Source organism: Gymnodraco acuticeps, unplaced genomic scaffold (genome assembly GCF_902827175.1).
Source record: "Gymnodraco acuticeps unplaced genomic scaffold, fGymAcu1.1, whole genome shotgun sequence".
Taxonomy (NCBI): domain Eukaryota; kingdom Metazoa; phylum Chordata; class Actinopteri; order Perciformes; family Bathydraconidae; genus Gymnodraco; species Gymnodraco acuticeps.
Genome location: NW_022992351.1, coordinates 10,155,816 through 10,182,140, shown reverse-complemented (window position 1 = coordinate 10,182,140; position 26,325 = coordinate 10,155,816).

Here is a 26,325-nt window from a genome sequence, read left to right as displayed (position 1 = left end):
GGCCCGCAGAGCTTTGTTTCCTTGCTCGATTACCTGGCCCACACAGCCATGGTCCAGGCCTCTGTTCCGGTTCCAGCGGCTCCAGTTCCAGCCTCAGTCCTGGCCCCAGCAGCCATGGTTCCGGCTACAGAACCGGCCCACACAGCCATGGTCCCAGCCCCAGTAACCATGGTTCCGGCCCCAGTACCGGGCCCAGCAGCCATGGTTCCGGCCCCAGTACCGGGCCCAGCAGCCATGGTTCCGGCTTCAGTACCGGCCCCAGTAGCCATGGTCCCGACTCCAGTTTCGGCTCCAGGACTGGCTCTCCGGCCGACGCCAGCTCCCCGAGTCCTGTCGGCATACCGGCCGACTCCCGCACCTCGTCTCCTGTTGGCTCTCCAGCCAACGCCAGCTCCCCGAGTCCTGTTGGCGTACCGGCCAACTCCAGCACCTCGTCTCCTGTTGGCTCTCCAGCCGACGCCAGCTCCCAGTGTCCTGTCGGCGTACCGACTGACTCAAGTCCTCTCTCAGGTCTCCTCTCGAGTCCCCTCTCGAGTTCCCTCTCAGGTCCCCTCTCGAGTCTCTTCTCGAGTCCCCTCTCGAGTCCTCTCTCGAGTTCCCTCTCAAGTCACCTCTCGAGTCTCCTCTCGAGTGTCCTCTCGAGTTCCCTCTCAAGTCTCTTTTCGAGTCACCTCTCGAGTTCCCTCTCGAGTTCCATCTCAAGTCCCTATTCAAGTCCCTACTTAAGTGCCGCTGGAGGTTCGGCTGGGGGTCCTGCCAACTCCATGTCCTGTCTCGTTGGGGGTCCCGCCGACAACTCTTCTGCCGGGGGTCCTGCCAACCCTATGTCCTGTGCCGTTGGAGGTTCCGCTGGGGGTCCTGCCAACTCCATGTCCTGTCTCGTTGGGGGTCCCGCCGACTACTCTTCTGCCGGGGGTCCTGCCAACCCTATGTCCTGTTCCGTTGGAGGACCTGCTGAGAGTCCTGCCAATCCCATGTCTTGTTCCGTTGGAGGTCCCGCCGTCACCTGTCTCGCCGGGGGTCCTGCCAACTCCGGGTCCTCTTCCGTGTGGGATCCTGCCGAAGCCTGTCCCACCGGCTCCGGGTTCCTGTCCGGCCGACATCGGGTCCTGCCCGGCCTCCGGAGCTGTCCCGTCAGTGCCTTCCTGCCCGGCCTCCGGAGCTGTCTGGTCTTCGCCCTCGAGCCCGGCCACCTGAGAGCCGTGGTCTTCGCCCTCGAGCCCGGCCCCCTGAGAGCCGCGGTCTTCGTCCTCGGGCTCGGCCCCCTGACTCTTCCTGCCGCTGCCTTCGCCCTCATGCTCGGCCCCCTGAGTTCGCCCGTTGTGGTCTTCGCCCCTCCATGGACTCTGCCTTGCCCCCGGGCCGTCCGCCCGAGACCCCCACCATGGACTCTGCCTTGCCCCCGGGCCGTCCGCCCGAGACCCCCTCCTTGGTCTCTGCCTTGCCCCCGGGCCGTCCGCCTGAGACCCGTCCTCCAGACCCCCTCCACCCACCCTTTCTTGGCCCTAGTTATGTGAGTGAAATAGAAATGGCCCATAATTGATTCAGAAATGTAATGTCTATCAAGTCTGATGTAGTTCTGTGTTTTCCTGCGACCTCACCATGCGGTCTGTGGCTCAGCTCGTAGGTTGACATTTGTCAATCGGAGGATGACTGGTTAAAGCACAAGTTGACATATGTTTATGTAATAATTGTTTCTATTAATGTATACTTTGTTGTTGTTTATCCTTTCTGAGGCAATTATATTTTTTAATGTATGAATAATAATTAATAAAAAGATACAAATTCCTTACATGATGACTAAATTATGTCACGTTCATTGTTTAGAGAAATTCCCAATCCTTTGCTTATCAAAAACTCAGTATAAGAAAGGCCACACCGTTGAGAGGTCATATATTAGTTTTAAACACTATTTGGTATACCAAACCATTTGGGTAGGAAGCTTCAAAGCATCATGAAGCTTCATTTTGCCACTACAAACAAAGTGTCTTCAGCTGAATTAAAGCCATATGAACAAAAGCTGTGCAGCCGATGTGTTTCTGAAACCTTAAGGGAGCAAATCAATTTAAGGATTACATTTCCCTTAAAACAACCCAAATGTGTGTGATAAACAATGCATTTCCTGGCTAGAAAGACAAAAGGAAAAGGGGATTGATGAACCAGCACAAAGTGTCTCTAGCATTCCCCGTCTGTTTTCTGATGAGTTATTAGCATTCATATTTTCTTTCAAGAGGGAGGAGAGCATGGCGATGCCTGCAGAGCATGAAGTTATCCTGTCTCGCCAGATTTCCCTCTCTTTTTTCCCAAAAAATTATCTTTTTGGATTCTCTGGAGATGTAATTACTGTGCAGTCAACTTGTAAGACCCATAGTCCCAGGGAACGCGTATCCCTTATCGACCATTCCTGGCTGTTATTTTTAACAGCTCGCATCGCAAAATGGCTTATATGCATTCTTCCTTTCGTAAAATGTATACTAATACTGTCCCAATCAAGACAAGAGGGTATTAATTCACAAGATGCACTCGCACAAACTATTGTGAGGCCTTTTGGTGATTCATATTGAGTCGTTTTGTTTAGCAGTGATATCTAAAAGCATAGAATACGACTGAGACTTTAATGTGCAATATCACACACTGATGGAAGTATCGATCAGTGAGCAATCATCTGTCGCCCATGCATATTATTTCAGCTTTCAATTTCCCAGCAATGAACAGAGAGTTGACACAATCTCTTTAATGGTGCTGCAGTCAATACAAAACTGCCACCCCTTATAATTTGTGCTTCGCCATGGCTCATTGGTTTTATATTGAGTTTTTATAATTCTGTCGGCCATATTGCTGCAGTGGAAAGTCATTGTTCTGGCCGGGTGACTACTGTATAAAAGCCATTTCTTTCAAATACCTTTCCTTCTGCCCTTTCGTCTGCTGTATTCAAAAATCAATTTTAATCTTTTAACCCTTAAGAGCACAATACATATGAGTTTCTTTGTCAATGTGCCTCAAATGACCTTAAAGAGAGCCAATTCCAGGCATAAAGTAATGTATAGCTTCGGAAAGCCATGGTAATTACATGATAAACGAACTCCTTTCATGTACAAGAAGTGGGTATTTCATTACGGGTCATTTGCAAAAGCCATGCCAATTCTCCAAGCCATCATTGAGGTCTTGTCAGTACTAACCTAATGCGCACACATCACATGCACACATCTACCATATCCTATCTCAAATGTTTTCTCTCCCTTTGAATGCTACAGAATACTCTAGAAAGTATTCAGGCTGCAGCATTGTGCTGACAAAAATGTGAGTTGTGCCACTTAAATGCTCCAGCGCATGTTTTATTAATAAAGTGTGAAAAAGTACAGCCGTCCAAAAGCTGCGAAAAAATTTGCCGAGAGAAAACCGTCATTCGTTTAGTGTCCATTTATGCGCCAAGGAGATGCAGAAGGAACACTGTTGTTTTATTTTTCAGTGGGGCTCAATTAAAATCTAGCACTCCAGACAAAAGGCACTCTTTCAATCCTAGCCATCATCAAGGTTAATTTTTTTCGATTGGTAAGAGGGAACGTGGAGGTAGAAGCTTTTGAAGACGTGGGCAACAAGACACACACTCTGCACCACGCTTAGAAGGAGGTTTCAGTATTTTCCTTAATCTCCGAGTTTGCATAATATAATCAAGCAGTTTAAGCTGGCTTTATTGACGCAAGCACGGTAATAAACGCAAAAGTGTCATGGGGAGGGGAATCCCTTCAGCGCACCACCACCGCGGCCCTTCACCCACCACACTCCCATCGTTTCCCTCCTCAGCATATGTGGATTGATAACAGGAAGTCTTTTTTGTATCGCTGTGCCAGGGATTGCAAGGAGGAATCGGTTTGTTCCACAGCTCTCCGACTATCGTTGGCCTGCCAGCCTCACATCATACGGGCTGTAACTGAGAGGAAGTCACCTCTCAAATATCTTTCACAGGGAAAACGGGACGGCAGTTAAAGCGGAGCGAATACACAGGCCGCGGGATCCATTCCATTTGATTATTGCGCCATTTGAATAATTTAACATAAATGCAGTATTGCTAGTGGTAATGGGTGGAGGCGGAGTATCAGGGATAAGTGAAGGGAGATGAGGAAAAAATATAACTGCAAATCAAACCCGGAGTGCTGAATTTTAAAATTGAAATGCATTATTCATGACTAATCACTTCTGGCAGTGATTGCATGAACACAAATTGCAAGTGGTGGGGAACTGACAAATGCTCAACAAACAACACATTTAGGATGTAAATACTTCTATTAAGCCACAAACATACAGGGTTAGGATGAGGTTGAATTAATCAAAGGGTGCTGTAGCTTGACTTTTGATTTAGGACCCTCAGTAGGAGGCTGGCACCTATCCAGGACAATACAGGCTCCTTATCGCGGCAGTGAAGAATGAAAAAGAATAACAAACTCTGCAGAAGACACTGATAGTCTTCTGCATATGCATTGAAATTTCTGGTCCAATAAACACAGTTTTTCACAGGAAAAAATGATGGTTATCCAAGCGTGCTGACGTTCCCGGAATATCTTACAGAATGTGTGTATATGATACTAATTTGTTTTGCCATTTGGGAGAGAACATAACTGCTGACAGGCTTACATTCATTGGCAACAGTTCTTCCAAACTAAGTGTATTACTTCAAGGGTGGCTGACAACAACGTTTTTTCCATTCGCAGCACCTGTTGCGGGTTACAACTACAAAAGCATTTTTGGTACATTTAAAGTAAGATTATTCTCTAGCTAATTTTTTAATGAGTTGTCCATACGATGTTTCAAGTCACGGTTTTCTGGACATAACCAAACCCTGATACAAGTGTTTGAAGTTGCCAAGACATAGCCATAAATACTACTTGCACTACTCATTACATTAATTCGATCAGCTAGGTATGTTAATTGTGCAAGATCTGAAAAGTGAAATAATTATCGGAACACATTTCCAATTGAGTCTGCTGATTGCGTGAAATGCTGATTAGTTTGCAAATGGGTTCACAATGAAAACATTTTAAAGTGAAAATATGTTAAAATTGCATAGACAGCCTGTTCCATCGCCCCCAGGTGGACAAAAACATATAAAACAGCTCTAGAGATAGCACACTTTACGAAAATCAAGGACCATAAATTGACGGTAAACTGTTTGCACATATGTTTAAAGATGTTTGTTTTTGTTGAGCATTAAATATGACTAAATGTACGTGGTATTGTAAGTTGATAGTATATTACTTAACAGAAAGTAGGCATGTGCATGCAATCTGGGTCTCCTGATGGTATTGCATGGCCCTCTTGACACTGATGGATTCATAAGGCTTGTGCTGAGAACTGTGAGCTGAAAGCTTCAAGATTAGGCCTCAACTTGCAGCACAGGGCGTACTGACATGAAATCCATCTGGGGCTAATATGTCATGATTTATGTGTCTAATGTCAGTAATCAGAGAATGTACGGAGGGACTGGAGGGTGGATGAACCCTGAAGGGGGTAGGCAAACCTATTTTAGTCTGGAGGAATTAGCTGCGAAGATGCAGAGCTTGCGAATGTGTGAACGCCAACGTCAGATGTCAGGGAAAAATGAAATGTCTTCTCTTGCAACTGTGTTACTGAAAAAAAGACTGTCAGATAAAGAGGGAAATACCTACTATATGATTATGATTTGAAATGACTTTTACTGAGACTACTGTATACTTTATACTAGGAACAACTTCTTAGGAAATGCAGTTTCTTTCATGATCTTAGTTTTATGTCACGGTTTTATTTTGCAATTCTGTTCTCCCTGTGTCTTGTCTTCCTCCCTGTCGTTAGTTTCCCTGGTGTGTCTGATTGTCTGATTGTGTTCACCTGTTGCCCTTGTGTTTCTCCTTCCCTGCCCGGCTGTTTCTCGTCTCGTGATTACCCCTCCCTGTATTTAGTCTTGTCTCTTCCTGTGTTCGGTGTTTGTTCATTATTTGTCGTTCATGTCTCCCTTCATGTTGGTCACAGTCACCTTTGATTTGAATGCTACCTCGTGCTACAGTACCTGTTAATGGATTCTTGTTTTGTTCAGCTTTTGTAAATAAAGCTCGCCTTTTGTTTCCTTTTGAAACCTGCTTCCTCCTCAATCTGCATTTGGGTCCTATTTTTCCCCAACCCTGACCGTTTCTGTTTAAGGTATACAGCAGAGCTTTGGGTGCCCAATCAGAAAATTCAAGGGTTTTCAAACCTTCTTCTCCTGTGCAAATATTGATAGATTAGCCAGTGTGTTTGCCATGTAATGCTCTCACTAAAAAGCCATTTTACATTCATAAAAAGGTGCTTATCAGCAAATGTTGTGAGTGAGAATCATTTAGTCAATTCATCAGTGAGGAAATTACATGGAACAATATGTGACCAGACTGACAAGGACATGGCGGCAACCTGTAAACCTTTCTAGATAAATCATAAGACCTTTTTTTATCCAATCTTATCCTGTTATTTACCCTTGTTTCACCATGCCACTTCAACATGTGCCTGTGGTGTGCGGGGGAAAACGGCATTTACATAAAGATATTACATTTCATTAATCATTCAGGTAGAAGAAATGTTTGCTTTGATTTACGGTGAGAGGTTTTAAGTTAAAGATGGCCGGGATTGTTCCATCAGCAAACAATTCAATCACTCAGCGGCACTTTTCATGTAGAGGGCGCAGGGGATAGGGAGCAAAGGGGTGGTGGGGGGGGGGGAGTACATGGAGTGATGGGGTTGGAATAATTAACCAAGCCTCGGGGGAGGGCTTTGCATACTCTTGATGCGGTGGGGGCCGTCCTGAGCGGTAGAAACAACCGCCTTATTCGTCATTTCATGAAAATGGCCCGCTTCCTCCCCAGTCTTGTGGCTCCGGTCTAAAAATACTCCAGAGGTAATTTGCCTGGCTTATTACGATCAATAGTTCCCTGCCGTCCCCCCCTAACCAGCTGCTACCAGGATGGTGCTGCACGGTGAAAAGTAACACAGCACCGAGGGGGTCCAATAACTGTACGCGACTTGTAAAGGGTCTGATCCGAAGGTAAACTGTGACAGGAAACAGATTGCTGATTTGACATAACAGAGGACAAAGAGTTGCCCATGTTGCAACCAAAGTTAGACCAATATATCGGTTTGTCAAAGAGTGACAAGCCTGTGTTGAACAGTGATTAGCAGAGTATCGCACGGATATGACAGAAGAAAATATTGGATTTCACTTGACAGCGTCAGGGGAGTCGTTACGTCAAGTCTCGCCATCCCTCGAGATGCTAACACACTGCCATCAGAAAAAAAAAAGGTTTCTTATGGTATAATACATGTTTTCAGTATACAGAACAAATATAAAAATTAAATTTCCAAAAAAATGTAATGTACTTTAGCGTTTAATGTACACAGGGTCAGTTCATTCATAGAAACAACACAGTCGCAGATGTACTGCTGTGAAATTAAACCAAAATCCACAGGCAAGTGCTGCTTGTGAAAGGATTTCAGAGTGGGTGTAGTCTGGTCCTGCGGGAATTCATTTGTGTGCAGGTTGCAGTGCCGGTAATTGGCATGTTTGCAATAGAAACCATAGAGAGATAATTGTCCCGGCTTATGTTTCTCAACGTGATCCTTGCGTTTCGTGCACCGCTCTGCACTTACATGCTTTGGTGATGCACTGAGCGTCAGAAGAGAGTAATTGTTGGAGTTCAGGGTCACTCAGGGAGCAGCAGGTAGGCAGCTGCTGCTAGCAGAGAGCCTAATGCATTCCGTTGTCTACACATAATGGCCAGAAGGTATTGCAAAAATATTCCACTAATTGCCCTAACTCCAAAATTGTGCTGTAGTTGTGCAGATACACAATAACTACCTTGGCTTATTTCAAGATGTATTAAATAAAACACAGTTGACTATATGGAATCATCAGTATTACAGTCATTGACTACTGTAAGGTGTATGAGAGGTGAGGTCTGTGGCCTAACAGCGGTGAGAGTCAGCCTTTTTTTTTATCCTCCGGTGTATTTAACCCTGTAAAGCCCAAATATAGAAAAACATTAGAATTTTTGAGGCATTTTACTTACTTGAATCGGACAAATCCAGTCCAATAAAAAAAGAGATGTTGCTTGTTTGAAGATTCTGAAGTTTTGTGAGTGGTATGCTCCAGAGGGCAGGACCTAGAAACACATGTACTACCCATAGGTACTACCCAATAGCATTGTGAGGCTGAACAAAAGGACCATTAGACTATGTAAATGTAGTCTTTAAAAAAACAAAAACATTTACTGACTTTTTTAGGATAGCTTAAAGTAATGTTGTAAAATTACAACAGTTGATTGCAAACGCTCCGGAGGGTCGTTTATTCACAAATAACCCTCTCTGGAAAATCCTAAATTGTAGAATAGTTTGGCCATTAAAATGCTTTTTGATTTCTAGCGAGAAGTTTATATTGTACTTTTAGAATCTACGTCCAGTGGATGTGTAGGATCTATAGTTTGATAGATATTACGAAGATGATTTGAGGTCTCGCCAGGAGAACCTGTATATACTACGTCTTTCCCCATATTCATTTCTATTGACGGCAGTGAAAACAGTATTTCCGGTCTAGAAATGTTCATAATAAAACCGGAAGTATTCCCCTCACTGTCAAATGATTACACAGTGATATCTGCATTACTCATCCACTAAAAAACATCAGTTTATCCTTGTTAATTACACAATATTGATTGGTTTAAATTGTGTACAATGCTTTTGCGTTTTTAACCTTCGATTCGGAGAAACAAATAGTTTTTTCGGAGTTTAGACACTACAGAGTTTCCGAAGACACTACACTACCCAGAATCCTCAGCTATCTTTTGGGACTACAACATCCGCTTTCCTTTACAAACCCCGTGATTAGCCCTCAAGCTCTGTGATTGGATTTTGGAGTGGCAGTGCGACAAGGTTACGCCGAGCGTCAAACAGCTCTTTGAAATGGAATGTAACCACGGCAGACTATCCAAAACTGGACTTGGACGGGTCCAGCCCAGCCCTCCCCCCCAGAATTACACATGCTGGCTATTGTGTGTTTCGCAAATTGTTCTATGGCACGTCTCTACTGGGAATTGTAGTTTTAAAAGACGTTTTCGTATTTCCCATAATTAGAAGTTGCCAGTATTAAACTGTGTACATCCCTGGAGGTTTAGGGGATACGAAACACAGTGGTGTTATCAAATTTGAAACATATAATTAATAAATGGGTGAAAATTGCTTGTGTCCATAATGGGCAGCATTAATACACCCACATGACAGCTAAGGGAGGAGCTTTATTTAACAGCTGGTCTTATGTCTGTGACCCCTCCTGTTGTTCATTGATAAGCCTGAAACATGCACTTGTCAAGGTTCAGAGGCACATTTTGCAAATATGGCAGTAGCCATCGATCATCTTAAGATAAGATATACTTTATTGATCCCAAGTTGGGAAATGTTTTTGTTAAAGCAGCATGTACTACTTTGTTCTACTCCACTACAATTCAGAGGTTAACCTGGTATTTTTACTCCGCTACATTTACTTTAGTTACTTTGCAGATTCTGATTAATGATGTGAAATATATACAACCCTTAAATCAGACTTTAGTTACACCTGAGTAAAATTCAGGGAAGGTGATTGTCAAGTGCCAAAATAAACTATGCAATATATTAGACGTTAAGTACTTTGTCAGACTTCATATATATCTGTTGATACCCCCAACATTTTGTTCTTATTCAAAAGAAGACCTTAACTTAAAGTATTCTTTAATGTTTAAATAAAGCCTTCTTAGTTTGTCTGTTTTGCACATCCTCCTATTAATATCTTTGGACGTCCTGCACTAGCTGTTTTATTGTAGAGATCACTACATTATCTTCTTGATATTTTCTATTCTATATTTCTATCATTGACCTTCTACTTTCCCCCTATTTTGTATGTAGGCTTCTCTTAATATTTAAATGTTTTCATCAAATACAACATTCAACAACAAAATGCAATAGCGTGCTTTAACCACTAGGCGGTGCGGGTTAAAAAAACAGTGGTCTGGTTAACAAAACATAATATCAATATCTTTATTGTGAAATTAAAACAGAACGATAAAGAAAAATACAGTTTCAGTCTCTCGATTTGAAGCTTATGCATTGTACCATGAACCTGTATAGACCCTTAACTGCATGAGGAGTCGGAAAGGTAGTTTCTGAAGATGTTACAAATAACACACAGCATACAATGACATCACTTTGTATTATTAGTGTAGGACACTTATGTATGTATAACATCTGAAGATGTGTAGTTTTATTCATGTTTTCACATAATTGTAAAGGATATTGCTATAATATTATAGCTGATAATGTATATATGATATATATAATGTAATATATCAGATATTGATGTGTATACACATTAATATCTAATTTGTAAAACATCAACGACAGAATGGTATATCCGTCATTTAATGGTAAGCCATTGAAATTGTGATTCCATAGATGTGTCTCCCATCACCCAAAACCCCTGACTATTCTCTCAACTCAGTATTTACATTCTTATATTCAAAGACAATCAGTAATATCTTTAAAAACTACAAGTCCCTTTCTATCAGCTGTGCACCGTTATGGTGTAAATACAGCCTATTTACCAATTGGATCAAATATAAAAGTCAGCCGAATTAGTGTTGATACTGCAAGGAGACGTATTGTGTGAAGATGTTGTTTAATTGCTGATATGATCCACGTCACGTATTCAGTTTTGGCAGCATTTCTCCCAGTTTGTCCAGAAGCCTTCTAATCAGGGCTCTATAAATAGAGAACTACGGCAGATGTGTAATATGTAATGCAGCCGAACCGTGTATTACAATGCCGTTATGTGATGACTTCCAAAGAGAAAAGCAAGCACACTCGTAATAACGTTTTTGTTTTTTTTAAATGTTTTCGGATTTCATATTGCATAAATACCATATCCCGACGTGCATTGCGGCTAAAACATCCAATCACCAAGCTTGAATGGTAGCTGATGATTATGGGTAGGTAGATGTTTTAGCCTATCAAAACCTCTGAAAAAAGAAATGTCTCTCAGAATCGAAAGGGAAAAACACAAAAGCATTGTACACAATTTAATTAAACAATTGATGTTGTATAATTAAGGATAAACTGATGTTTTTAGTAGATGAGTACCGCAGATATAGCTTTAAAATCATTTGACAGTGGGCGGAATACGGTTTCATTATGAAAACTTCCAGACCGGACATACTGTTTTCACCCTGGATTGACGCTAACTTTACATGGACGCTGCCGTTACACGTTCTCCTGGCGAGACCTCAAATCATCTTCGTAATATCTATCAAACTATAGATCCTACACATCCACTGGACGTGGATTCTAAAAGTACTATACACTAATCGCTAGAAATCTAATCAAAAAGCATTTTAATGGCCAAACTATCCTACAATTTAGGATTTTCCAGAGAGGTTTATTTTCCAGAGAGGGTTATTTGTGCATTCAACGGGAGCACTAGAGGTCAAACATTTTAAAATGTGATGATAGGTCGTAATAAGCGCTTGAACAATCAACCTATTTGGTCGTATGAGTTGGAGGACTTGTTGAAAATAATGGTTAGATTGGAAGCAACAGATGCTGACATCTGAGTCTCTATTGTGGGTAAAGCTCCAAAAAGGATAGATCCATTAGATCAATAAAACTTATAATGGGTACATTAATCTACTACAGTAGTAATTAATAGCAATTGATACAATTCTGGTTAAATTAAAGTTAGGCAAAACAATGAATTTGCTAATATTAAAAAAATACAGCATCCATTATTTTTTTATTGTGTAGTGTGTGCATTATTTGATTTGCATTTAGCTGTCTGCTGTCTAAAACCTGATCATTTGCCAAGATTAACTTTTTATCTGTTGACTATATCTTTAGAACATTTAAAGGTGGGGTAGGTAATTTTGGAGAAACCAGCTCGAGTGCGCGAGAATTTGAAAAAACACAGCCGGACCAATGAGGGCACGAAATCAGTTTGTGCACAGATGGAAGGCTGACAGGCAGGTAGGCCATCCAGTTATTTTAGCCGGGCCGGCTCAGATGATTGGTCGCGCTTTTTACAGTACTACGGCTTCCACAGATGACATTTGTTATGGATTTTTTGTCAAAGCACTAAAGATATTCATTGCTATCGGGATGTTAAGAGCATTCCATGCAATATAACAAAAAGTGTATCTCGAGCCGGTTTCTCAAACTTACCTACCCCACCTTTAACCCTAGTGTTGTTTTACAAAGATACAATTGTGGTGCGGTATCATTTAAATTCTACACTGAACCAAGCATTGTAGTTTTTGACATTTTCTTTGAATGATCATGCAGTAATCTCACATCTAGGCGGCATGTGTTGATCTGTCCAGATCGTTTACCTTATGCTGAGATTTTTTTCGAGAGCCGTCAAAGTAGCCTGTCGGGTCCCTTCCTCTACACCATTGTGAGTATAAGTGATCCCATTTAGGCCATTTCTCTGGAGAGGCCACACAAACTCTAATGCTCCACTGAGCATCTGCTGTAAGTGAAATGTTTGCCCTGTAACAGACAATCCTCTGCAAAGCCTCAACTCCAGAGCAGCACCTTATGCCGGTTGCTTTGCTGCCAAATCTGACAAAAACCCACTGATCTTAACCATTTAAGTCAAATTACTTTGAAATATAGCGCTCCTAAATTTCAGTTTATATATCGCTGTGTAATGAAAATAATTTCTTGGAGCAGACACGTTCATTGGGAATAGTACTATTATATATGAGTCTCATCACAAAGAACATATTTGATCTGGTCCGAGAAGTCGTTCTGGTTTGAAGTTGTAACAAACAATTAGTTGACATGACGGACTTGTCACGCCCGATGTACCATGAGGATAATAGCTGTCAGTTATCGTAACCGTCTATAGTGATGATCATTAAAAGGGGGAAGGTTGTGGAAGGTCCCAGCGAGAGATAAATATTTTATGGAGGTTTTAATAAAAGGCTTAACAAGCTGAATTATTGAGGGGACAATTCGCGAGTGAACTGCACCCAGAGCTAAACGGGTGTGTGTTTAATTATTCAGCCACCCGCATTTAGCTCCTAAAATTCCTCATCAAGCTAACAAGTTGGAAAACCTCTTGGCTCCTTCCCAGAACCCTACCTCGCAGTGTGAAATATTTGTTATGCGGTCAGGTATTGATTCAAGATAAAGCAGATGACAGATGGAGCTATGTTCCCCTGAGGAAGGTGGGTACTTGGAACGTCTGTAGTTAACTGTAATGCCTATAATGTCAATTTCCCCAAAAATGTACCAATGAGAATATTGAGATAACATTGACAGCAAGAGGACAAGAACCAATGAATTTCATTTTCTAGATGCTTGTCTAGTTGAAAATTAGGACCCTTTTGAAAAAAAATCATGGCATCTTAAATATAAAACTTGCATAATTGATATACATTTTATTTGACGATTAATGCAACATGTAATAATATACATATGTGATAATGCAATCAATCAATATTTAATAAAACGGTGTTCTTTAATGTTTTCACAAATGTAGCAATGGTAAGTGCCAAAGTGCCCATGTAGTGTATGTGTTATGTACTAAAATTAGTTGCTCACTTTAAGCACCATCTTCCTCACATAGTAGCTGAGAACATATCTTACAGAGGGTCCTGAATCTCCAGTTTGTTTTGTGAATGTTCCTTCTAAATACCCACAGGGGCCTGAAAGTGGGGAAAAAAACATCTAAATAAAAGGCTTACCAAGAAATCCAGACGGGAGCGCAGCTATCCAGGTATCGGTGGAGTCATAGTTATTGATTAACAGCCCTATTTCCTCCCAAGATATATATATTTAAGAAAATGATGGGTTGTGAGTAGTGATATATAGACCAAACATCTTACCTTTGTATGTTTAAGCTAAAAGTTGGTACACAATATAAATTATATAAATATCGCTATTATCTATGAAGTGGAAAGTAAGTTAGATTAGTTAGTTAGATGTAAGTCAAAGCAAGAGATCTGTCAAATACGTATTAGAAACAGATATCATATTATACGACCAAGACAAATAATTGCCAATTCCCAATCTTTGGGAGTACAGTTCTTGATTTTAGAAAGAGAATGCTAAGCGCCTTTCTTTCAAAGTGATTAGAATTCACAAACACACTTTCCATTATAAGGTCCTCTCTAGATGATGTCAACATAATCAATAACGCCATTACCTTTCAATTAGCTGCAATCATGCAGAGTTTATTAGGTTAACACGGCAATGATATCCCTCAATAAAATCAAGAAATGCTTTTTGAAAGTCAAGGGATATACCCGCCTCCTGTAATCTACACTTCAATATGCTCTTCACCATCACTCTGACATCTTTAACTCAGTGCATCAGCATTAAAGTATCTCTTCCTGTAACATCTCTTATACCTTTCCATATTTCCTCTTCATCAGCCAGAGAGTGATTAATCTGTGAGCCAATACACCCTGACCAAACATAATGTCATACCGTAGAAGAGATAGCATTTGGAAATCTTCCAGGTCATTCAAAGGAGGAGGCTTGATGGTGGCATTACATATGCTGCGGTCGAGCAGCAGGCCTACTATAAATGTGATGGTTTAATATCACCTAAAAACTCCTTTGCTTCAACCCATCTATACCCATGCTTTACTTTTTACTGCTTTTGAATGTACATTGGACCCTTCCCTGCCATCAAAACTTTACCAAAGTTTTCACAAGGCAGTTTTTAAGCGGTGTAATTCAGATGGAGAACACAATCCACTTTGATCACAACATCTGCGCTGTGGTACTTCTGTTTCTTGTTATGTCATGGGAGCAGTAGAATACATTCTGGGAGAGCTTCTAACCAGGACGGGTTGTTCTCATTGTTTATCCAGCACGGTTTCTCGCTGGCGTGAAAGGGCTGTCGTGAAAGGGCTGGCGGTTAATTTTTAATTTTATCCTTTGAAACACATCAGTAAAGTGGGTTCCCTAATTAACCCCATTGCCTATGCAGATTGAGGCAAGAGACAGCCAGAAACAACACAAGCCTCCTATGTGTTGCCTGTTTTACTAAGACCTACTTCCATCACCTTAAACCTTGCCATCGCCACCCTCCGGTGGCACGGCAGACGTCCTCATGCAAAAAGAAATCCAAACATCTATTGGTGAAGAACAGAAAAACACACGTAATATAAGATTGTAAGCTTTACTTCAGAAAATGATCTCTTTCTTTTATCTGTATGGGCAACACTATTCCTTCTTTGAGTACCCCTGCTGTCAATTGGCCTTTTTTATCCCCCTCCGTCCTCTTTCATGTCTGACAGCAGAAATAACAGGCCTGAAGTTGGCTGATATCTGCTGTTTGAATAGAAAACAAAGACAACATCAGCCCATAGACCTTCGATGGTAGACAGTGCCATCCATTATCTTGTTATCTCCTGTTTGGGAATTGAATCGGCTGAGAGGTGTTATACAGTAATCATGCTGCCAGATTATATTAGTTCTGTGTCGCAGCGAGCATGATGCAAACAGCCTGTTGCCCGCACAGCCACAGCGCTTCAATCTGTCCAAAAAAATGCAGCAGACAACAGGTGTTGAAAGGTGAAATCTAATGCTTCGTGTCAACCTGCTGCAGGTGAGTAGAATATTTCATCAAAATGATACTATCTTCAGTTTTACTGGAGGGGTAAAAAGGTTTGTCATCACACAGTTATTTAAAGTAGTATTAAATAAATACACAGCTGGATGTATACGTATATAACAAGGTTAATCACAATCTATTGTGAATCTTTGCCTTTCCATTCTCACATTGAGCGACCTTGGACATTTTTTCCGTTCTCCAATGTATTTCCCAAATAACTTCATTTTCTTGACTCTTGAATCTAATGGTGGTCTAAAAAGTAGCCAGTAAGCTTGATCAGATTGTTTTACTGAAATGTTGTACCATTAAAACAAAAAAATGTAAACAATTTATGTTAATCCTCATATCACACAAGTTAATACATTTCAAATTGTTGTGATTTCTTTATTCTATCATTGCAAGTTCACTATTGGAGGAGTTACGTTTGGAGTGTTAGAAACTTTAATGACAATTCTGAATTTTCTAAGGTTCATTGCAGATTAAAAAAAGTATTCTCCAATCTAAGGCCTTTGGCTTCGAAAGTATTTCCAACTTCAAGTCTATAAAATGAGATACAAATCACAAGGAAGAAGTAGTACCATTACATTACATTGCATTTAGCTGAAGCTTTTATCCAAAGCTTTATAAAAGTCTTTTCTCGCTTAAATGCAACTGATCATGTCATTTTTTCTAAAATGTTATCTTTTTGTATCCTAATTTTCCCATCTAATGCAAACCCTCATGGTGTTATTTTGTTTTTTTGTTTATTTTACATTGAATTTATAAAAAACACAAATACATCTTGGCGTTCTTATGGACATAATAAAGTTGGCTGAATGTTGGAGAATATACTACATGTTTAAAATGGAAAAATCAGATAATAATATATATATTGTCAAAGGGAAAATGGCAAAATAGACTAATGGAAAGACTAATGAATCAATTCAAGAAACAGCCTTTCTATATTCAATACACACATTGCCGGGCTTATTTGCTCATGTCAACAAACTGGCCATTGGAAGAAAGCTTCCAGTAGTGTGTATAATGCAGTTATCGTCTTGATACCAACACAGACATCTTTTCACAAAATGGGTAGCTCAATGTTTGGGACATAACCAATGAATCAAAAAGGTTGTGTGTAATGTTAAATGGTTTAACTCAGTGTGTGTGAAAAAGGTTGCGTAATGGCAATGGTAATATTGATGCTGAGCTCTTAGAAACACAACATTAGTGTCCTATTACATTCAACGGTGCAGCCAAAACAACTATTCAAACATTTCTATTAGTTATTGAAATCTGTCTGTTCTTTTCAATCTTTTAAAAACATGCCTGGATAAAATTAATTCCAAACTGTGAACAAACTTGCCAATAACCTTGAGACAGAGGACTGCGTTTGTTTGAGTCAAATTGTGTATATAACCGTATCCCTGCTGCTGCACTGAAAATCACATGCTTATGATTCAAAGCCTCTGAAGGTTACTTTTTCATTACAAGGTAGAAGAACCTTTAAACAAATAGAAGGACAAAAACAGTCTGTGTTTACTTGGCCTTCTGAATTGTTGGACGGTGCAGGAAGTCTCATCCTTTTTGCTGCACACAGAAAGGGCTTTTGTTACTCTTATGCAATCTCACCTACGCTTAGTGTTTCTGAATAGGATTATCAGAATTCAAACTTTTGCAAATGTGAGTTCAGGGAAGGTTAAGCCCAAACACCACATATACACCATATTCAATTACTCACTCCCAGATCAGACTGAATTTGACTCTGTGTTCTTCTAAAAGTCCTTGCCTCTAATATAATTTGCAAACAAATAATACAAATACATTCTGTTGTACTGTGAATACTCTCAAGGAAACACGCACAATTACTATAACTATGTCTGCCAACAGTTGCTTGAAGCAAATTATTGGTAATCTCCTTTTTGTTGCTGCTCTTTAAAGGAATAGTTTGACATTTTAGTGAAGAGAAAACAGGATTTCTTGTCAAGATTTAGATGAGAATTGATACTACTCATGTCTTCACAGTAATCATTGCATGTACGAAGATTATGCCTGCAGCCAGCTAGCTTAACACAAGCACTGGAAACTGGGGGAAACAACTTGCGTAACATAATATCCATCCGCCAAAAAATGTTTATCTTGTTTGTTCAACGCATACAGGGGGGAAAAAGTATTTCAAGTAAAAGGTTTATAATGTTGTCACGCCTGCAGGTCAACCAATGAAGTCACAGCTCCTGGCACAAACCTAGTGAAGCCGCTTCCACTCTTTTTGCCAAGCCAATTAAAGAGCTGGTGTTTGTGGTATACCTAAAGTGGTGGTACCTAAATCAATTTTAGCTATCAGATTAATGTGAGAGTAAGAGATGTTTTAACACAGGAGTAAATGCTCTGCTCCCAATAAGAATATGCATTCAAATGTTATCTTCTTAAATGTTCCTTTTTCGCTGTAATATTATCGAATTATATATTCAAATATTGAAATCCAACAAGTGTTGTAATATTTGATTAGATTAATCAGTTTAAATGGCAGTTTGAGATCAAAAACATATTATTATAAATAAAGTAGTGCATGTGCTTCAGCAAAAGGATCAAAATATGATTATTAGATTCCTCAGAAGATTATTTCCTTTAACTTAATATACCATAGTACAAAAATATGTTTCATTGAGCCCAAATACCAGTTAAACAAGGCTGATCAAAACATAATGTAAACCTAATCTAAGACATATATAAAGTCACACCTTTATAAATATTTATAAAGGAGAAATTAAACTTACCAGGGTAGACTCTCCAATAGTTTGTGCAATAAGCATTTCCAAACAAAGCATATGCAATCTAAATCTATGTTATTAATTGAGCATAGATCAATAAAGTAATCCATCTACACTGCAAAAAGTAGCTTATGTGTATTGAAGATATGGTGTGTTTTGAGAATGATCAGTACTGCCTTCATTCATGTGAACAAAGCCCCTGATTTCTCAGTAAGCATCAGTGGACATTGGGAATCTTTGAAATAGTCTTCACCGAAAATAAAAAAAAGAAAGCCATGTGCGGCTCTGAGGAATATTGAGTGACATCTGCCACAGATATGGATCAAAACCAAAGGAGGGGATTCCTACTGAGTGACATCTGAAACCTGAATAGAAACCCAACAATGCAAGCAGACTGGCAACTACACAAGGCGAGTTGATATTCACTCAGCAGCAGTGTTTGAGGTTACCAGCCAGTATTTCAGTGTGTATTCAACAGTATGTAAAATAGTTGTGTGTGTATATGTTTGCGTTTGTGTGATGGGAGGTTATCGTTTCCATGTGCATCTAAATAAAAGATTCAAATGCTGCCTTTGCCGGCTCAGCCTGTGTTTCTGGTCCTCAATTTATCCAATTTGATATGCTTCTTTCAGACAAACGGACAGAGAGGATGGAAAGAGTAATCTCCAATCCCAGCTTTGCATAACCACATATGATATCCTCAATAGTACACCTAATTCTTCAATTTCTCAAACACAGCGCGGAAATAGTTTTTGCATTTGCACAGGGATTTTGCAGAACAGAAACCCCTTTAGAGACTCAATCAGTGGTGCTTTTCCAGGAAAACAAGTTATAATGTATATAATAATAATTATAATATAGCTGAGTTTGATGTTGCACATTCCACTTGTTGAAGAAAAGCTGTAAGTGATTTGGCACGATTGTCCTTTCCAGAAAAAACAATGCCATCATTGGGTTGTTCAAATGTCCATGATCTTTGAAATATCTTAACATGTAGTGGCATTGATTTTTAGATGTTTGGGATCTGAAAAATGTTTTAGAAAAAACCTTTTGTGGTTCTAAGAAGTCTCATCAGCAATAGTCGGGGCTCAAGGCCTCCAGTATGACAATGGAAAATAGATATGGGTGTATAAAGACATCTGTAGGCTGCTCCCTAATAGTAGACCAATCACTATTCGACTAATAAAGTCTTAATCGAGCAATTTTTCATTAGTCGATTATTTTAAAAAAAAGAAAATGCTGCATGTGCGGCAACGCGTCAGCCGGAAACCCCCTCAGACTTCATTCAGAGCGGAGCCTGGTTATTAAGTTAATTTGGTTGTGCAGGAATTCCAAAGTGTGGATCTTTCTGAGCATGTAAAAGAGGTGGCAAAAGTGCACACTCTCTTTACTTAGAGTAAGTAGAAGTACAGATACTTGTGTAAAAAAAAGACTTTGGTAAAAGTAGAAGTGCTGATTCAACTTTTTACTTGAGTACGCGCTTACAGTACACTAATTGCGCCACATAAGCGTATAATAGTGCACCGCATTCAGATGAGGAGGTGAGGCCCCCTCATAACTGCATGAACCCGTATGGCACAATACAACGCAGACTGGCTTACGTGTACGCAGTGGCGGCGGGTCATTAGGGGCAGGTGGGGCACAGCCCCACCTAGTGTCAGAAGAAAGTATTACAAATAATGATTACAAAAAAATACAAAAAAATAAATAAAAAAACATATAAAATATATTTTAAGGTCATGTTTAATAATCTGATTCGTCTGTACATTTCTGTTTTAGTCTGTGTTCTTCTAATTAGTGTCTAGAGTGCCGTTTTGAGCTGTTTAGAGCCATGTGGGACAAAACCCGATCCTGCCCCTCCCTCTCACAGTCTAAGTGAACGGTGATTGTAAAAACTACACTGCGCATGCTCAGAGTATTTTTCTATTTAATGTGTGTGGCAAAAAAATAATGACCGTAGGGGCATAGTGCTCCCATCCCCACCATACGTCATCTCACATAATTCAGAATTGATTGGCTGTAAGTACTCACGTGTGCAGTGCTGCGAAACGTCACGTGTAGTTTGAAGAGGAGACGAGAGAGCAGCATATAGCTAACATCACCAGCGATTACAAGAAGTAAAACACTGAAAGAAAATGAATGAAGTTGACCATTTACTGGAGCACACATTTGAGACACTTAGTCTCGGAGAGAAACTGGAGGTAAAGCGCCTCGGTGCCCACCATCCACCGGATTTCCAAATGGTCCAGACTGCGGGCAAAGTTAAACGTGGGTTTAACGCTGAGTGGTTTGCTAAAAAGAAATGGCTAACGGCGAGCATCCAGAAGAATTCCCTCTTTTGCTTTCCTTGCCTGCTTTTTGGTGAAGATCAAGGTACTTGGTCGAGGACAGGTTACAAGGACTTAAAGCATCTTTCGGAGAGGACAATGAAGCATGAGAGCAGCAACAGTCATTTGGAAAATGCCGTAAAATTGGGATTACTTGGAAGGGTGAATGTTGCAGCTCAGATTGACAGCGCCTACAGACGCGGCATTGATTCTCATAATAGGAAGGTGGAAGAAAACAGGTACGTGCTTGGTCGGATCATCACCTGTATTAAAACTGTGTGGGAAATGTGAGACAGCACTGCGGGGCCACAACGAGTCGGCGGACTCTCTGAATCCAGGGATATTCAGGTCAATTTTCGAGACAATGTGTGAGGCTTCAACGGCACTACGAAGCTCAGCTTGTTTTCAAAGGGACATCAAGCACCATACAGAATGAACTCTTGGACTGCATGTATGATGTGTACAGGGAGGAAATAGCCAAGCAAGTGGACAACACATCATTTGTTGCCGTTCAGGCCGACGAGACAACCGATGTCTCCTGTAAATCGCAAATGGTGATTGTGCTGCGATACATTATGCCTGACCTCACAGTTACAGAGCGTTTTTTGGAGTTTGTGGAAGTAAAGGACAAAACTGGTGTAGGTCTCTCTAACAGCATCAAGGCTGTTCTGGAACCCCTGAAGCTGAAAGAAAAGCTAATCGCTCAGACCTATGACGGGGCGGCCGTCATGAGCGGTAACGTGCGCGGGGTACAGACTGTGATGAAGGAGACGTACCCAAACGCTCAGTTTGTTCACTGCTACGCCCACCAACTGAACCTGACCCTGCAGCAACTGTGTTCAGCAAGGATGAGCATCCTGAAGGTGTTTTTATCAGATCTAACTGCTTTTTCCACTTTTTTCTCCGGTGCTCCAAAACGTGTTGCAGCTCTTGCAGAGGCAACACAGAGACGCATCCCACGGCCACCGGCTGTGAGATGGAACTTTAAAAGCAGAACTGTGAACGCGGTTTGGGAGACCCGAGATGCACTACTTCAGTGTATGAAGCATATACGCGCACAACCAGGATGGGATGCGGTCACCATAAGTGAGGCATACGGCCTGTCAAAGAAACTGCGGGACCGAGCATTTATGCAGCTCCTGGAGTTTTTTTCGTTGCTTATGCCAGAAGTGGATGTTCTATACAACACTCTGCAAAAACGAAGCATCGATGCACCTGGGATCAACAGCGCGCTCTGCCGTTTCAAGGAAAATGTTCAGAAAATGAGGCAGAAAACTGATGCATTGGCCGCCACTGCTCATGATGGAACAGACGAGCCAGGCCGACGAGTCAGCAGCACAGCGCCGGTGATGAAGGAGGCTTGTGACACAGTCATCTCACAGGTGGAACAGAGGTTCTCACAGAGTGACCATTTGATCGCTGCAAAGCTTGTTGACAGCTCATTCTTCCCACAGCATGTCCTGTCATTTCCTACACCTGAGCTTGACTGCGCCGTGAAACTGTGGCCTGCGTTGGGAAACAAGGAGAAGTTGAAGTCTGAGCTGACCACGCTCTACCGCCACAGTGAGCTTCACACTGGAAACACTGCCCTGTCTCTGTTGAAATCCATTCACGAGAACAACTTGGAGGAAACGTTTGCTGAGACTGTTATTTTGGTCAAAATAATAGTGACAACTCCGATGACGACATCCGAGTCAGAGAGGAACTTTTCCACCCTCAAAAGGATAAAGACTTTCACTCGCAACACCATGGGACAGCCGCGACTTAACGCATTGGCCATGCTTTCAATTGAAAGCCAGTTGATCCAGCAACTACAGGACTTCATCCCCAAAGTGATAGACACATTCTGTCAGAGGAAGGACCGCCGTGCCGCTTTTCTTTTCAAGTGAGCCTTCAGCTTTGGTAAGTTCATTTATGTCATATATTTTGTTGATCTTCTGTGTTTTGCCTCTGCTGGATCGATTGATATTGTGACCTCGATGATGAGTGTCTGTGTTTTCCTTATATTTACAGTCTATGGTGTTTTAATGCTAAAGCATTACGGTTGTTGTTATTGTTAAGAATTACTTTGTGATGGTGACCTTTACTCCATGTATGAAGGTGCATTACTATGACATCCCCACGCTGTGTACGTAAATGTATGCGCTCACAGTGTTGCTCCTGTGGTCTTCAGTATGTAATTTGACACTCCCCCTCTCTCTCTCTCCGCCCCCCCTCTCTCTGTCCCCCCTCTCTCTCTCCTCCCTCTCTCTGTCCCCCCCCCTCTCTCTCTCTCTCCCCCGACCTCTTTCTGCCCCCCCAGTTTTGTACACCTAGAAACGCCACTGCGTGTACGTCAATCAAGTGGCAAATGCCATAGTAAGGATGGATGATAGGCTAACTTTTTTTTGTTTTTTTTCTTGTTTTTTTTTCAATGCCATGCGATCTACCCACACTATCTTTGCGATCGACGTATTGGGCACCCCTGGCCTAAACAAATCAAACAAAAATGATTATAGTGCATTCGCCGCAAATCATTTTTTTGCGCCCACAACTTCAAACATCTCCCTTAAGTAAGGCCATGGATGCAGGATGTCTTGCTGGTGGTCTGATGAATCACCTCCGTCCATGTTATCTTAATTTTCAGTACTGTCGCTGACTGTACTAGCGTTACTCTTGGACATTATGCCGTTAGACCTTTCTCCCTTAATGTCTCTGCCTATAGCTGTTTCGTCATACGTCTTTTACGTTGTTTTCGTCTGTCGTGCATGATCTGCACACCATGGCTCGTCTTCTTTACATGTTATTGTCACATCCATTTACTGGGGAAGGCCCGCAATGATGCAAATTAAAAAATAATTGATAATTCACCTGCATGAAAACGAAAGTAAGGAGCCTGAAAGACGAAGAATAGAGTTTGGGTTGCATATTCAAACACAGAGAGAGGAGAAAGGGAGGGGTTGAGCTTGGTGATAATGAAAGGAGCATTCTAGAAGTTAGGGAGGTAGGGAGAACGTTCAGGGTGTTCTTAGTTCACCTGAGTTGAAGGGCATACTGTTGGTGCACATGGAGTGTAACTAACAACACTGCAACAAATCTTCTTAATAAGGAGTCTTCCCAAGCTTAGCTAAGAAGTGTGAGAAGTAGTAAATATAGATAAACATTAGCAAATAAGAATGATATTATTAGTTATTATTAAGTGAGTATAATATTTTTCTATTACAATATGAATAATGTGTGCTTGCTGCTTATTCACACACACAATACGAATCCTTACCGGAGCTTCTGCTGTTCACACCGCTGCGTCCGTGCGGTTCGCTGTGACTCATGCGCTCCTTACATTTAATTTATATTTGAAAGGTACATTATTACAGTTTTATTTTATATTTGATGTGAAACACAATGTACCATGCTGTTATAATAACGCTCTTTATCAGCCTTTGAAACTTAAACAATTTTCGGAGACAAAAAAAGAATTAAAAATAAAATATATAGTTATATATAAACATGCAACGATTAGTCGACTAATCGCCTAAATTGGCCAACTAGAAAAATCTTTAGTTGAGGGCAGCCCTAATCTTTAGCGCTTTGCTCATCTCTTCAGACAAGTGGGTCAAAGCTACATTAGCCGCTACAAGCTAAAGATTCCAACAAGTCCTCCAACTCATGCGACCAAATGGGACGATTTGAACAATCGGCCCATTTGGTCGTATGATTGAGGACTTGTTGGAATATTTAGCTTGTGGCCCTTATTACGACCAAATATGTTGTTTGTTCAAGCGCTTAATACGCCCTATAATTACGTTTGAAAGTTTTCACCCTCTAGTGCTCCCGTTGAATGCAAACATTACACAGGGTCATTTATTCACAAATAACCCTCTCTGTAAATCCTATATTGTAGGATAGTTTGGCCATTAAAACGCTTTTTGATTAGATTTCTAGCGAGAGGTGTATATTGTACTTTTAGAATCCACGTCCAGTCGATATGTAGGATCTATAGTTTGATAGATATTACGAAGATGATTTGAGGTATGCGGCAGCCTCCATGTAAAGTTACGGGTTGAAAACAGTATTTCCGGTCTCGACGTTTTCATAATAAAACCAATAATTAAATGATTTAACAGAGATATCTGCAGTACTCATCAACTAAAAAACATCAGTTTATCCTTGTTAATTATACGACATTTATTGGTTTAAATTTAGTACAATGCTTTTGTGTTTTTCCCATAGGTTTTACTCTTTCGATTCTGAGAGACACCTTTCTTTTTTCAGAGGTTTTGATAGGCTAAAACATTGTTTTAGCCGCAATGCATGTCGGGATATGATGTTTATGCGATATGAAATCGGAAAAACATTTTTTTAAATAATACTTAATTCCGAGTGTTCTTGCTTTTCTCTTTGGAAGTCATCACATAACGGCATTGTAATACATTAAATATTACATATCTGCAGTAGATATTTATTTATAGAGCCCTGATCAGAAGACCTTTTGACAAACTATAAGACATGCCGACAAAACTGAATACGTGACGTGGATCATAAATATATTAGCAATTAAACAACATCTTCCATTTATTTTCACACAATACGTCTCCTTGCAGTATCGACAATAATTCGGCTGACTTTTATATTTGATCCAATTGGTAGATAGGTTATATTTACACCATAACGGTGCACAGCCCGTGGCGTTTCTATATGTACAAAAGTGGTGGGGCACAAAAAACTTAGATGTCTATATATAAGCTTCTGCAGTGAGGTCCATGGCTGGTGAGGGACTGGCACTGACTCTTCAGGTTTACAAATATTATATTTTGACCTAAATCAAAATATAATATTATTTTCAAAAGCCTCTTTAGTCTGAAGCTTCAATTAATTTTAAACAGACAGTTCAACAGAATGATACCCAAAAAATGTAATTTTATCATTTAAATATTGAATTGTTCTCTCTTAGTAAGATCCAATTTTCAATAAAATTGCGGTCTTACCTTGACTTGAAGAGGAAGTCCATTTGCCTATCCTTCTGGACAAAAATCTCTATTATTTTTTGTAAAAGTCCTCCTTATCTTCTTGTAGTTTCAAAAGTCTATCATAAATCTAAATTATGGATTTATAATTCGAAAATTATAAAAGTAGGGTAGACATGTGGATATTATCCGGCTGAACAAAACGTGCATTTATCTAACAGCTACGTTTCCCACAGATCTTATTTTGAGATATTTTCTAAAATCCTATGGAGAAATCTATAGGTTACTTACGTAACCCCAGTTCTCAGAGTAACATGAAATGAGATGTCTCACTATGGGATACGCCTCAACGCGTATGCAAACAGAATCTCATTCTGATTGGCTGGTGATCTTGACGTCAGCGTCAGGGAATCCACCCACCCTTTAAGTAGCTTGCGCTACGTCGCAGCGTCATTCAAAATAAGCTCTTCTCGCTCTTTAAGCTAGTAATCCAAAGCTCTTCTCGCTTCGCCTTAGCAAGAAGGGCCGTCTGGTGAGACATCTCACTTCATGTTACTCTGCGTCTTAAATTAATTTAAATTTAAATTACAGAGAGGGTTATTTGTGAATAAACGTCCCTCCGGAGCGTTTGCAATGAACGGGCCGGGAGCATGTTTCTTACA